The sequence below is a fragment of the Rhinopithecus bieti genome, unplaced genomic scaffold (genome assembly GCF_001698545.2).
Source record: "Rhinopithecus bieti isolate Rb0 unplaced genomic scaffold, ASM169854v2 scaffold_53775, whole genome shotgun sequence".
Taxonomy (NCBI): Eukaryota; Metazoa; Chordata; class Mammalia; order Primates; family Cercopithecidae; genus Rhinopithecus; species Rhinopithecus bieti.
In genome coordinates this window covers 256,070-269,204 of record NW_016820991.1, presented here as the reverse complement: position 1 = coordinate 269,204, position 13,135 = coordinate 256,070, and the positions used below count along the sequence as shown (strand labels likewise).

General features: G+C 36.6%; 1 protein-coding gene across 4 annotated transcripts in view; it reads right to left on the bottom strand.

Moving 5' to 3' along the window:
- Positions 1-10,844, bottom strand: part of FCRL4 (Fc receptor like 4) — a 40,173-nt gene extending 29,329 nt beyond the window's left edge. For all 4 annotated transcript variants that reach the window (XR_001882956.1, XM_017860068.1, XM_017860067.1 and 1 more), the window contains exons 1-2: positions 10,673-10,844; positions 937-1,177 (exon numbers count right to left, since the gene is read on the bottom strand). The gene's annotated coding sequence lies outside the window, so the exon portion shown is untranslated. The remainder of the gene's footprint in view (positions 1-936; positions 1,178-10,672) is intronic.
- Between the last annotated feature and the right edge of the window lie 2,291 nt (positions 10,845-13,135).

Sequence of the window (13,135 nt, the reverse complement as noted above, 5' to 3'; positions counted from 1 at the left end):
TTGTTTTATAAAGGCAAATTGCTGTTTGCAAATGTAGGCACTCTGCCCATGGATAGAAACTTTGCACAATGGTTTTATATTTAGGATAGCTTCTTCTGAGATATTTGTAGATTTCTGGCATTCCTACATTGCCATATTGTTTTTCAGTATTGTCTTCCCTACTTCTATAATTATTGCTATTTGTAACTCTTCAGTCCTGCTATCAATATTAATTGAAAAAAGTCAATTCAACCATGCCGGTTTATTTTTAGATTTTTACTTTCTGAATTCACTTTTCAATTCAGCAATTTAGGATATGTAATTCAATCCTTTTATTTCTGGAAACTGATTTCAGTGAATAGGATTATAATTTTCGGTAATTATTCATAAATGTTTATTTGAGAAAGATTCAAAGTGTTTAAATGGGTTGTATTGTTCAGTAAAAAGGCCAAGTATTTGATCTAATGTTTGGTAAGGAGCCAACACCAAGTTTGTTCATTGGGTGAAATGAAGGAGTTATTTTTTTTTTCAATTCACCATGCCACAAGCAAGCCACCTAAAATTCATGTATAGTTGATCGGCATACTTTGCATCTAATTCATCAAGTAAAGTGCTAATGCTTCTGTGCTTCTAACCTCAGGAATATATCTAACTCATGGTTTTAATTACTGAGTTTGAGATATGTTCTGTTTTTAACTCTTTAGTACAGAGTGAGTCTGGTGAATAATATAATGAGATTTAAGTTATCTGTCACTACAAAACATTACCATCTTGAATTTAAATTTCATAACAAGTTCAATGTTAGCACCATTCACAATAGGGTCACCTCTCTATTATGTTAACTAATTTGTCCAGACTACATTCAACTCTTCAGGACCCATGGTAGATTATAAAATGGCCACAAATTTTCCCTTCCCTGAATCCATATATTTGCAAAGTGACTTTGTAGCTGTTTACCTAGAGAGGTGGAATTTGTTTCTCTAGCTCTTGAATATGTTTTGGCCTGTGTCTTTGTGACATGATAAGCAATATGTCTTTGGTCTCTGTCAATGGTAATCAACTTTGATGAGTAAAATCAATATCACTTGTCATCATTCTTGTCTTGAGAACATCAGCAGGGCTGAAGTGGTGAGGAGAATCCTCCAATCCTCGACTCCTGGTCCCTTACCCACATGTCTTCTCCCCTTTGAGTCTAGTCCTGAAACATCAACCCAAAGAAAATAATTATCATTGCAGTACACTGGCTACAGCTGGGCAACTAGGCACTATCTAGGGCTGAGTGGACCCTTATGACAGCAAGAAAAATAAAACATGATATTTTGACTGAGACATAAATGAGAATGGGAGATAAACTGGGAAGAAACAGGTTTGAGAGAGAGGATCTCAGAAAATCAGTAGTCAAGAAAAAGAAAGGTCCTTTATGAATAATGGGGTAATGTAATTTATGTAGGGCTTTTCAACATGGACATTTAGGTGGAGGAGAAACAGGAAGAGGGCAGAGGGTGGTGGAGGGAATACCTTAGCTGGAGGAGCAGTCTGCCAACTGGACACTCACAACCACAATTCTCCACCTTGCTTGGCTTTAAAATTAATGGTATCAGTAGGTTAAAAGTAAGAGGAGAAAAAAAAGAAAGATGTACTATGCAAACACTTGTTCAAAGAAAGCTGAAACTGATCAAAGTGATGTCACCAAGATGGCAGAATAGAAGATATTCTGCTCATAGATAGGAGTTTGTAAAAGCCCAGTGGAGCTAAAGATCTAAGAAGGAAATTTTGAGAGTGCAGACAGATATCCAGGTGGCTGATCTGCCTTGCAGTATTTCTTCTGGATTCAAGCCCAAAAATAATCCAGTGCCTCAGGGGGTTGATTACTTCTCTGTTTGGTCTTCAGTTTGCAAGCAAAACTACCTGTCAAGGGCCTGAGAAAAAATTGTTCACACCAGTGCCTTGGCAGAAAGGTTCATCTATTTGCTGACACCAGTCTTGGCAGTGAACCTGAAAGTTGCCTGGTTGCCCTGCTACAGCCTTCTTCAGCTGAGGTCCGGCATCAGAACAGTTTATATAAGGACCCAGAGGAAGATTCACCTATACCTCATAGCCTGGGAGTTTAACCCTTACCGATGGGCTCCTTAGCCTCTGTCCTATACCAGATCCCAAGGGGGGGCCAGTCTCAGCTCTGGTTCCTCTTGCTACAGATGGGGAACTATCTCATATGTTCTCAGACCTGCTAAAATATGCATATCTGACTGGATGAATGACACAGGCTCTCCAGTCTCTGTACTACAGAGGATCCTGAGGGGTCTCAGTCTCAGCTCTGGCACTTCCTATTGCAATCGGGGAGCTATCTCAGCTGTGCAGGAACTTGCTGGGAGAGGGATTGTCAATCAAGGCCACCAGGGCAGACTTTTGGCCCAAAGTCCCTGACCAGTGTTTTCATGAAGTCCAGTACCTTCCTTGAGTTTTCTCCAGATCCACCTGGGCTGGAAAGCTGTATCAGAGTCCTCATGAGACTCACAGAAAGCCTGAGATTAGAAAATCTTCTTAGTGCTGAGAAAACTGCAGTGGTCACAGGGTCAGGGAACACAACAGTCAGAAAACTTAGAATGCCTAGAAGGACCTCTGAAGAAGGACAGGCACACAAAAAGCCAGACTGTGAATAATAAAACAAATACTTAATATCTTAATCTGCACACATTGTTGCACTTCCACAAGTATCAAGAAACTTCAGAGAAATATGACCTCACCAATGAGACAAAATAAGACACCAGAAACTGACCCTAAAGTAATGGAGATGTGTGATTTCTAAGACAAAGAATCCAAAATAGCTGTTTTAAGGAAACTCAAAAAACTTCGGGAAAACACAGAGAACCAATTTATAAATTTATCAGAGAAATTTAATAGAGAGATTGAAACAATAAAAAACAATAATCCCTGGAGCTGAAAATGCAATAAATGAAACAAAAAATGCAGTGGAGATTGTCACAGAATTGATCAAACAGAAAGATCGGTGAGTTTGAAGACAGTTTATTTGAAAGTACACAGTCAGAGGAGAAAAAAAAAAGAAATAATTAAAAGGAATAAACAAAGATTATGGTATCTATAAGGCAACATCAAAAGCAAATACTCAGGTTATTCAAGTTAAAAAGGGAACTAGAGAAAGGCAAAGTGGCATTATTATTGTGTTATTATAGTGTTATTATTTAAAGAAATAATAGTGGAAGGGTTTTCAAACCTTGAAAAGCTAGATATAGATAAGTAATACATGATGATGGTAATTAGATATATAGATCCAGATATTGATCTATTTATATAATCAGTTATAGGAAGGTCAAAGATTCCGATCAGATTCAACCCAAATTATAATGCCACAAGACAAATTGTAACTGAAAAAGAAGATCCTGAAAGCAGTGAGAGAAGAAAGCAAATAACATATGAGGGAAATCCAGTACACCTGGCAGCAGACTTCTTAGCAGAAAGTTTACAAGCCAAAAGAGAATGGGATGATATATTCAGCATACTAAAGGAAAAAAAAAAAAAAGAACCAAGAATACTGTGCCACGCACAGTTATCCTTCAGGAATAAAGGAGACAAAGACTTTCCCAGAACCCCTTCTGGCCCCCAAAAGTAAAGAAATTTATCAGACCTATTCCATAAGAAATGCTAAAATGTGATTGTTATAGTAATAATTTGTTAAGAGACAGATAATAGAGAAATAAAAATAGACTGCAACATAATAATAGTAGAGTGCTCCAACATCCCATTTAAGGCCATAAGCAGATCTTCCAGGCAGAAAATCAACAAAGAAATATCAGAGTCACACTATATTCTAGGCCAATTGGACCTAACATGCATTTACAGAACATTTCATCCAACTGCTGCCAAATACAGATTTTTCTCACCAGCACGTGAAACATTCTACAGGATAGACCATATTTTAGATCACAAAACATGTCTTAACAAATTTGAAAAAGTAGAAATCATATCAAGTATCTTTTCTGACCTCAATGGAAGAAAGCTAGAAATAACAAGAGAAACTTTGAAAACTGCACAAAAACCTGGAAATTAGACAACATATTTCTGATAGAACAATGGTTCAATGAATCAATTAAGAAATTTAAATACTTATTGAAAAAAATGAAAATAGAAGCACAACATATTAGAATCTGTGTTATATAGCAAAAGGGGTACCAAGATTGAACCGTAAAGAAACAGAAAACCAGAGTAGATCAGTAAGAAGTAATGAGATGGAAGCAGTAATAAAAATTCTCCCATCAAAGAAAATCAAAGGACCTGATGGATTTATTGCTGAATTCCACAAAACATTTGAAGAAGAACTAATACCAATTCTACTCAAACTATTTCAGTAATCAAAGAGAAGGGATACAACCAAACTCATTTCAGAAGGCCAGAAATACTCTGATATACAAACCAGAAAAAGAAACAACAGAAAAAGAAAATTATAGGCCAACATCTCTGATGAACATAAATGCAAAATCCACAACAAAATACTAGCAAACAGAATTCAGCAACACATTAGAAAGATCATTCACCATAGTCAAGTAGGATACACCCCAGGGATGCAAAGATAGTTCACTATATGCAAATCAATAAACATGATAACATTATATCAACAGAATGAAGGAAAAAAAGTAGGATGATTATAATAGATGTCGAAAATCATTTGATAAAATTCAACACTTCTTCATGATAAAAACCCTCAACAAATTGGGTATAGAAGGAACATATTACAATGCAATAAAAGCCATATAACAAGCCTATAGCTAATATTAAACTGAACAGAAAAAATTGAAAGCCTTTCTACTAATATCTGGAGGCAGACAATGAAGCCTATATTCACCACTTCTAGTCAATATAGGACTGAAAGTTCTAACCAGAACAATTAAGCAAGTGAATGAAAGAACAGGCATCCAAACTGAAAGAAGTTGAATCTCTCTTGTTTGCAGATAACATGATCTTATATTAAGAAAAAAATAAAGACTCCACGAGAAAACTCTTAGAATTGATAAACAAGTTTAGTAAAGTTGCAGAATACAAAATCAACATATAAAAATCAGTAGAATTTCTACCTGCTAATTGCACTCAATCTAAAAAAATATATTTAAAAAATCTCACTTAACAATAGATACAAAGAATATAAAATACCTAGAAATCAATTAAACCAAAGAAGTGAAAGATCTTTACAAGGAAAAATATAAAACGCTGATGAAAATCACTGGAGAGGACACGCAAAATGGAAAGATATTACATGCTCATGAATTGAAAGAATTAATCTTGTTAAAATGTCTGTAGTGCCTGTAATGATCTACAAATTCAATGCAATTTTAATGAAAATACCAATGACATTCTTCACAGAAATATATAAAAACAATCCTCATCCTAGCATTCACAGAAGAGAAAGAAATAACAGGCATCCAAGTTGGAAAAGAGAAAGTCAAACTATTGCTGTTCACCATATGATTGCATAACAAGAAAACCCTAAAGACTCATCCAAAAAGCTCTAGATCTGATAAACAAATTTAGCAAAGACTTGGGTTACAAAATCAATGTACAGAGATCAGTAGCAGTGCTATACATCCACAATGACCAACCTCAGAATCAAATCAAGAACTTGGTCCCTTTTATAACAAATACAAGAAATAAATAAAACACCTAGAAATATACTTAACCAAGGAAATGAAAGATCTCTACAAGGAAAACTATAAAACACTACTGAAAGAAATAATAGGTGACACGAACAAATGGAGACATATCCCATGCTTATACATGGGAAGAATCAATACTATGAAATGACCATACTGTCCAAAGCAATCTACAGATTAAATGCAATTCCCATCAAAATACTATCAACATTTTTCATAGAACTAGAAAAAAAATCCTAAAATTCACATGGAATAAAAAAAGAGCCTGTATAGCCAGAGCAATACTAAGCAAAAAGAACAAATCCGGATGCATCACCTTACCAGACATCAAATTATACAAGACTATAGCTACCAAAACAGCATGGTACTTGTATAAAAATGGGCACATAGACCAATGGAACAGCATAGAGAACCCAGAAATAAAGCCAAATACAGTCCACTGATCTTCAACAAAGCATACAAAAACATAAACTGGGGAAAGGACGCCCTTCAATATTGTATGACCTTCAACAAAGCACACAAAAATATAAATTGGGGAAAGGACGACCATTCAATAAATGGTGCTGAGAAAATGGGCAAGCCACATGCAGAAGAATGAAACTGGATCTTCATCTCTCACCTAATACAAAAACCAACTCAAGATGGATCAAAGACTGAAATCTAAAACCTAAAACCATAAAAAATTCTAGAAGATAACATCAGAAAATCTCTTCTAGACATTAGCTTAGGCAGATAATTCATGACTAAGAATCCAAAAGTAAATGCAACAAAACCAAAAAATAAATAAATAGGACTTAATTAAACTAAAAACTTCTGCACAACAACAGAAATAATCAGCAAACAGACTACCCACAGAGTGGGAGAAAACATTCGCAAACTATGCATCCAACAAAGGACTAGTATCCAGAATCAAAGAGGAGCTCAAACAAATCAGCAAGAAAAAAAAACAAATAATCACATCAAAAAGTAGGGAAAGAATATGAATATACATTTCTCAAAAAAAGATATACGAATAGCCAACAGACATATGAAAAAATATTCAACATCACTAATCATCAGATAAATTCAAATTAAAACCACAGTGAGATACCACCTTACCCTTGCAAGAATGGCCATAATTAAAAGGTGAAAAAATGATAGATGTTAGAATGAATGTAGTGAAAGGGAACACTTTTAAACTGCTGGTGGCAATGTAAATTAGTGCAACCACTATGGAAAACAACATAAAGATTCCTTAAAGAACTAAAAGCAGATCTACCATTTGATCCAGCAATCCCACTACTGGGTATCTACCCAGAGGAAAAACAGTCACTATATGAAAAAGATGCTTGCACACACATGTTTGTAGCAGCACAATTTGCAATTGCAAAGATATGGAACCAAACTAAGTGCCCATCAACCAACCAATGAGTAGATAAAGAAAATGTTTTACATATATACACACACATATATATACACATATATATATACACACACATACACATTTATATATACATATATACATGATGTGTGTGTATATATATATGTATGTATGTGTATATATATATATAGATAAAACATGGAGTACTACTCAGCCATAAAATGGAACAATAATGTCTTTTGCAACTTCTTGGATGGAGCTGTAGGCCATTATTCTAAGTGAATTAACTGAGGAATGGAAAACCAAATATCGTATGTTTTCACTTATAAGTGGGAACTAAGCTATGAGGATGAAAGGCTCAAGAATGATCTAATAGACTTTGGGGACTCAGGGAAGATGGTTTGGAGGTGGGTGGGGGATAAACAATTATTTATTGGATACAGTGTACACTGCTCGGGTGATGGGTGCACTAAAATTTCAGAATTCACTTCTAAAGAACTTATCCATGTAGCCCAAAACTACCTGTATTCAAAAACTACTGAGCAATAAGAAGAAAAAAATCCTCAAATTTGCATAGAACCACAAGAGACCTTGAATAGCTATAGCAATCTGGAGCAAAAAGAACAAAGCTGAAGACTTCACACTATCTGACTTCAAAATTTACTACAAAGCTATAGTAACCAAAACCGGGTAGTACTCACCTAAAGAGATATACATTGACAAATAGAATAGAACAGATAATCCAGAAGTAAATCTACACATTTACAGCCAACTCATTTTCAAAAAAGCACCAAGAACATATATTTGGGAAATGATGACCTTAATAAATGGTGCTGGAAGAATTGAATATTCATATACAGAAGAATAAAACTAGATTCCCATCATTCGCCATATACAAAAATCAACTCCGAATGTATTAAAGATTTAAGTGTAAGAACTGAAACTATGAAATTACTGAACCATTAGGGAAACACTCCAGGACATTGCTCTGGGCGTAGATTTTTTGGTAAGGCCTCTAAAACAAAAATAGACAAATGGGATTTTATGAAGATAAAAAGCTTCTTCACAGCAAAGAAAACAAAGTGAAGAGGCAACCTACAGAAGGAGAGAAAACATTTGCGAACTATCCACCTGACAGGAGATTAATACCAGAATATATAAGGAATACAAATGACTCAATTGTAAAACAAATACATAATCTGATTAAAAATAAATCATAACCTGAATAGATATTTCTCAGAAGAAGACATACAAATCGCCAACAAGTATATGAAAAAACACTCAACATCACTAGTCATCAGGGAAATACAAATCAAAAACACAGTGAGATATTATTTTACCCCAGTTAGAATGGCTATTATCAAAAAGACAAAAAGTAATAAATGACGTCAAGGATGTGGAGAAAGGAAAACACTTGTGCACTGTTGATAGGAATGTAAGTTAGCATAGCCACTATGGAGAACAGTATGGAGGTTTTTCAAAAAGCTTAAAAGAGATCTACCATGAGATCCAACAATCCCACTGCCTGGTATATATTCAAAAGAAGGGAAATCAATATACCAAAGAGGCATCTGCACTCTCAAGTTTATTGCAGCACTATTCACAATAGATAATATATGGAATTGTCAACGGAGTGTCAACAGATGAATGGATAATGTGGTATATATCCACAGTAGGATATTATTCATCCATAAGAAAGAATGAAACCCTGTCATTTTCAGTAACATGGATAGAACTGGGGTCATCATATCAAGTAAAATAAATCAGGTACAGAAAGATAATTATTGCATGTTCTAACTCATATGTGGGAGGTTATAAAGTGGATTTCACTGAGGTAGAGAGTAGAATGATAGTTACCAGAAGCTGGGAAAGGAAGGCGAATGAGGGAATAAAGAGAAATTGGTTAATGGCCACTAAAATGCAGTCAGATAGAAGGAATAATTTCTAATATTTGATAGTGCAATATAGAAATTATGGCTAACAATAGTTTCATGTATATTTCAAAATAGCTAGAAGAGAAAATTTTCAATGTTTCCAGCAGAAAGAAAAGACAAATGTTTGAGGTGATGGATATCCCAGTTAACATGATTTGGTCATTACATATTGTATACATGCGTCAAAAATCACATGTACCCCAAAGTATATACAACTATGTTGTATTAATAAAAATACAAAATTTCCCTTAAAAAGCTGAAATGGCTAATTAGTATCAGAGAAAGTAAACTTTATAGCACAATGAGGGAAAAAGAAGGATGTCACCTAATTATGAACAAGTTAACTCACCAACGAGAGACAACAATCTTAAATGTGCATGCACTGAAAACAGAGGTTCAAAAAATGAAGCAAAATCTGACAAAACTTAAAACAGAAACCCATCATTATAGTAAGAGATTTTAACACTTCTTTGAACTGTTAGAGGGAAAATCAGCAGGAATATAGAACTGAATACTACCATCAACCACCTAGACACAATTAATATTAATAAAACACTCCACCTAATAACAGCAAAAAACACATTCTTTTCAACGGCACATGAGAAGTTCACTAAGATACGTCCTATCCTGGGTCACAAAACAAATGTGACAAATTTCAAAGATTTGAAATAATGTAAGCCATATTCTCTGATTATAATGGAATTAGACTACAGCTTTATAACAGAAAGATAACAGAAACATCTCCAAACACTTAGAAATTATATAAGGTATCTCTAAGCATTCAGTGGTTCAAAGAGGGAGTCTGAAAGGAAGTTACAACATATCTGAGCTAAATGAAAATGAAAATATAATGTATAAAACTAGTGGGATGAAGCTGAATCTGCGCTTAAAGGGAAATTGGTAGGATTAAAGCTTACATTAGATAAGAAATGTCTCATTAGAAATTTAAATTTGCAGATTCTGAATAGAGAAAAAAAGTAAAAACCCAGATCAAGTAGAAGAAAGGAAATAGTAGAGATAAGAGCAGAAATAAATGAAACAATAAAAATACCCCATCTCACCACTTCTATTTAACATTGTACTTCAAGTTTTATCAAGTGCAGTAAGGCAAGAAAAAGAGACAAATTTATACAGATTTGGAAAGTGGAGAAAATCCATTGTTATCTCTAGATAACACGTTTCTCTACATAGAAAACCTTCTAGAACCAACAAATGAGCTTAGTAAGATGTACTAGGCCATTCTTGTGTTGATATGAAGGAATACCTAAGACTGGATAAGTTATAAAGAAAAGAGTTTTGATTGGCTCATGGTTTTGCAAACTTTATAGGAAGAGTGGTGCTGGCATCTGCTTCTGCTGTGGCCTTAGGAAGCTTACAATCATGGCAGAAGGTGACAGAGAGCCGGCATGTCACATAACTAGAGCAGGAGCAAGAGAGAGAGAAGCGGGAGGTCCCAAACTAGTTGAGTGAGAAGTCACTCATCACCAAAGGGATGGTACTAAACCATTCATGAGGCATCTGCCACCATGATCTGATCACTTTTCACCAGGCCTCACTTCTAACATAGAGAAAACATTGGATTCTCACATTTAGGAGTCCATTTGAGGTCCTTGAAGGAGTGTGCAAAGAGGAGGATAATCTCTCCAGGCCTCTAAAATGGACTAGAGGGGAGGACAGGGCTGTGGTGGCATGTAGCCCTGTTAAACTTTGTAGCAATGATCATGGACTTGTGTACTCACCTCCAATCTCATCTGTCTCCCTTACCATTCAGTATAAATTGAAAATAGGAAGCATTTTTCCATTCAAGTTGGGGCACTTCCTCCATGGATTATTTGGAAAATATTACTGTCTATTATAGTGCATCTCAGTATCCCTTGGAAAGAAAAATACCTGCTTCTTGCCCACCAGCAAGGCTGAACTTCTCGAACCCTGAAGGGGAAAGAGCCACATTCAGAACATGTACTCGAGCAATTTAGGGAGAAAATGCTGCTCCCTAACTCATCTAGTAGGTGATTATGTCCTCGGGTACTTAGAATCCTTGTTTAACATGTGTACTCACCTCCAATCTCATCTGTCTCCCTTACCATTCAGTATAAATTGAAAATAGGAAGCATTTTTCCATTCAAGTTGGGGCACTTCCTCCATGGATTATTTGGAAAATATTACTGTAATCTTCATAGTTTGGGATGATCTCAGTTATAATTCACACACAGTGGCATGACTGGAAGCTGGTGTGTGTGGGTTGTGTGTTTGTGTGTATTTACACATTCATGTGTTTGTAGTGCATGTATGTGTGTCCTTTGAAGAGGCTGGGGATGAGGGATAATAAATTTGTCTGGTTCCCCTCTGATCTCTGGGAATCTGACTACTGCAGGTGGAACTGCAGGCTAAGCTGGGGAGATTGAAGGGAAGAGACAAACCAGACAATTTTTTTTTTTGTTTGCATTAAAAATTGAGCAAAAAGCAGGTTACCTTGTTTGCATGAGGAATAGAGGTGGTGATGGGGACAGGTGAGAGAAGAGGATAGTTTTAATATCTTTTGTAGGACCAGTTAAATCACCTGAAACTATTCTAACTTTTCCCATGAGATGAATACCACTTTATTGCCAGATAATACACACAATGATAGCTTCTGCTTTCATTTCCTGTAACAAATAATGCATTTTTTTCCTCCAAGTTCCATATGATAAAACAAAGAACCTGCTATGTTGCAAAATAGTGTAACGAGGGACAAGTGAAGAACATCAAAAGGGCCCATGAGCTGGTCTGGACCTAGGAACAGAGGTGAGGAGGAAGATGCCACAAAATGTGGGGAAGCTGAGATGGTGTGTGATGGCTTAGGGAGCTCTGCTACAATGTTCTCACCAATAGGTGCTAGAAACAGCTGAAGTTTAATTATTTCTTTCCTCTCTGTTAAGATTATGAAAATAAAATGAAACCGTTGCATGTGAGGTGCTTGGCAATGGATCTGACACATTCTAGGTCCTTGATCAACTGCCCCAGGGGGTCAGGAGAGGAAGGAGCCAAGGATAATACCCAGGTTCCTGGATGGGGTCATTTGCTGAGAATGAGAACACAGAAATAGGCTAGAAGGTAAAGATAAACACAGCAGTGAACACACTGAGTGTGAGGTGCCAGTGGAGACATCTAGAAGAGAGCTGAATGTAGGGTCTGATGCTAGGCAGAGGGTGGGGAATACAGACATTGGCATTAGCGCATGGGAATGATCATTGAGGAGGGATATGTCCTAGTGAGAACGTAAATATAGATAAATGGGCTCATGAAAATCCAGGCTTGATGGGGAGGGGAGGTGCAGAAAGAGAGGCGTCAGCAAGGCCCTGAGAAGGTGGAGGGCAGGATTCAGGAGAGAGTGATATCAGGAAACCAAGAGACAGTTCTCAGAAAGAACAGAGAAAGAAGTCAACAGTGCAAATCTGGCGTTTTGGTCACCGTGTGGAGTTCTTCAGGGTAGTTGCTGTAAGGAAGTCCGAGGAGGAGGGTCTTGGCACGTGTAGATGCAGCTTGCATGAGAGAAGAAAACATGAGATATTGAGGAAGTTAAGGGAGCTGAGAGGAGGTCCTGAGATGTTAAGGCTGCAGCAAGGGGAGCGGGTCATGGAACATACCGAGAAAGGGGAACTGCATTGAGATCGGTGTTGAACAGTGGGAGGAAGGATTGAACTACGGAAAGGCACCACTTTAGACAACGGGCAACTGCTTTGGTGGGACAGGAGAGATAGACAGATTAAATATAAAGCAGGTCAGTAGAGTGTTGCTGGTAAGAACTTGAAGATTACTTTCTACTCTCCATTTTTCTCTGAAATGGGTTCTGTCTTTGCATGAGGATAGGAGGTGGTATTTTTTTTTTTTTTTTTTTTTTTTTTAAGTTCTGCCCTCCCAGGTGGCCATGAAAACACAGACGTTGGACATCAATAGGGACCCAGATGGTTGGGTTCGGTGAGTCTCCTTTTTCCTGGGCTGCAGATGGCTGCTTCCAACATGTGCTCACAGGGCTAGAGAGTGATGGGGGTGGCGGGGAGAGAGAAAGAGGAGAGAAGAGAGAGAAGAGAGAGAAGAGAGGAGAGAGAGAGAGAGAGAGAGGTTGATATATTCGTCTTATTGTAGAACACTAATCCCATCATAAAGATTCCACCCTTGTGATCTCATCTAACCTAGTTACTTCCCAAAGTTCTGATCTCCAA